This window comes from Salvelinus alpinus, chromosome 11 (genome assembly GCF_045679555.1).
Source record: "Salvelinus alpinus chromosome 11, SLU_Salpinus.1, whole genome shotgun sequence".
Lineage (NCBI taxonomy): Eukaryota > Metazoa > Chordata > Actinopteri > Salmoniformes > Salmonidae > Salvelinus > Salvelinus alpinus.
In genome coordinates, this window is record NC_092096.1 from 72650530 (window position 1) to 72653029 (window position 2500).

At 32.6% G+C, this 2500-nt stretch overlaps 1 protein-coding gene across 1 annotated transcript in view; it reads left to right on the forward strand.

The window, feature by feature from the left end:
* txk (TXK tyrosine kinase) overlaps positions 1-2500 on the forward strand; it is a 26463-nt gene that overhangs the window by 17055 nt on the left and 6908 nt on the right. The gene's annotated exons all lie outside the window — the stretch shown is intronic.

Here is a 2500-nt window from a genome sequence, read left to right on the forward strand (position 1 = left end):
TAGTTTCTATTTAGTTTCCATCTACTGTTTAGTTTCCATTCAGTTTCCATCTACTGTTTAGTTTCCATTTAGTTTCCATCTACTGTTTAGTTTCCATTTAGTTTCCATCTACTGTTTAGCTTCCATCTACTGTTTAGTTTCTATTCAGTTTCCATCTATTGTTTAGTTTCCATCTACTGTTTAGTTTCCATTCAGTTTCCATCTACTGTTTAGTTTCCATTTAGTTTCCATCTACTGTTTAGTTTCCATCTACTGTTTAGTTTCTATTTAGTTTCCATCTACTGTTTAGTTTCCATTTAGTTTCCATCTACTGTTTAGTTTCTATTTAGTTTCCATCTATTGTTTAGTTTCCATTCAGTTTCCATCTACTGTTTAGTTTCTATTTAGTTTCCATCTACTGTTTAGTTTCCATTCAGTTTCCATCTACTGTTTAGTTTCTATTTAGTTTCCATCTACTGTTTAGTTTCCATTCAGTTTCCATCTACTGTTTAGTTTCCATCTACTGTTTAGTTTCCATCTACTGTTTAGTTTCCATCTACTGTTTAGTTTCTATTTAGTTTCCATCTATTGTTTAGTTTCCATTTAGTTTCCATCTACTGTTTAGTTTCCATTTAGTTTCCATCTACTGTTTAGTTTCCATCTACTGTTTAGTTTCCATCTACTGTTTAGTTTCTATTTAGTTTCCATCTATTGTTTAGTTTCTATTTAGTTTCCATCTACTGTTTAGTTTCCATTCAGTTTCCATCTACTGTTTAGTTTCCATTTAATTTCCATCTACTGTTTAGTTTCCATTTAGTTTCCATCTACTGTTTAGCTTCCATCTACTGTTTAGTTTCCATTCAGTTTCCATCTATTGTTTAGTTTCCATCTACTGTTTAGTTTCCATTCAGTTTCCATCTACTGTTTAGTTTCCATTTAGTTTCCATCTACTGTTTAGTTTCTATTTAGTTTCCATCTACTGTTTAGTTTCCATTCAGTTTCCATCCACTGTTTAGTTTCTATTTAGTTTCCATCTACTGTTTAGTTTCCATTCAGTTTCCATCTACTGTTCAGTTTCCATCTACTGTTTAGTTTCCATTCAGTTTCCATCTACTGTTTAGTTTCCATTCAGTTTCCATCTACTGTTTAGTTTCCATTCAGTTTCCATCTATTGTTTAGTTTCCATTTAGTTTCCATCTACTGTTTATTTTCTATTCAGTTTCCATCTACTGTTTAGTTTCCATCTACTGTTTAGTTTCTATTTAGTTTCCATCTACTGTTTAGTTTCCATTTAGTTTCCATCTACTGTTTAGTTTCTATTTAGTTTCCATCTATTGTTTAGTTTCCATTCAGTTTCCATCTACTGTTTAGTTTCTATTTAGTTTCCATCTACTGTTTAGTTTCCATTCAGTTTCCATCTACTGTTTAGTTTCTATTTAGTTTCCATCTACTGTTTAGTTTCCATTCAGTTTCCATCTACTGTTTAGTTTCCATCTACTGTTTAGTTTCCATCTACTGTTTAGTTTCCATCTACTGTTTAGTTTCCATTTAGTTTCCATCTACTGTTTAGTTTCCATTTAGTTTCCATCTACTGTTTAGTTTCCATCTACTGTTTAGTTTCCATCTACTGTTTAGTTTCTATTTAGTTTCCATCTACTGTTTAGTTTCCATTTAGTTTCCATCTATTGTTTAGTTTCCATTCAGTTTCCATCTATTGTTTAGTTTCCATTTAGTTTCCATCTACTGTTTAGTTTCCATTCAGTTTCCATCTATTGTTTAGTTTCCATTTAGTTTCCATCTACTGTTTAGTTTCCATTCAGTTTCCATCTATTGTTTAGTTTCCATTTAGTTTCCATCTACTGTTTAGTTTCCATTCAGTTTCCATCTATTGTTTAGTTTCCATTTAGTTTCCATCTACTGTTTAGTTTCTATTCAGTTTCCATCTACTGTTTAGTTTCCATTTAGTTTCCATCTACTGTTTAGTTTCCATTCAGTTTCCATCTACTGTTTAGTTTCCATTCAGTTTCCATCTACTGTTTAGTTTCCATTCAGTTTCCATCTACTGTTTAGTTTCCATCTACTGTTTAGTTTCCATTCAGTTTCCATCTACTGTTTAGTTTCTATTTAGTTTCCATCTACTGTTTACTTTCCATTTAGTTTCCATCTACTGTTTAGTTTCCATTCAGTTTCCATCTACTGTTTAGCTTCCTCTGAGGATCTTTGAGGTGTAAACTGACGAAGGCAGCCACTATTGTTACTTTCACAGTAACTGCATTGGTAGTGTGCGTTGTAAAATTGTGTGTGTGCAACCATTACTGTGTGTTATTGTTTGTGTGTGTTTTTTTTGTGTGCTACTGTGTTTGTGTATGTGTATGTAAATGTGATTTTGAGTTTCCATCTACAGTTTAGTTTCCATTCTCTCTCTCTCTCTCTCTCTCTGTCTCTGTCTCTGTCTCTGTCTCTCTCTCTCTCTCTCTCTCTCTCTCTCTCTCTCTCTCTCTCTCTCTCTCTCTCTCTCTCT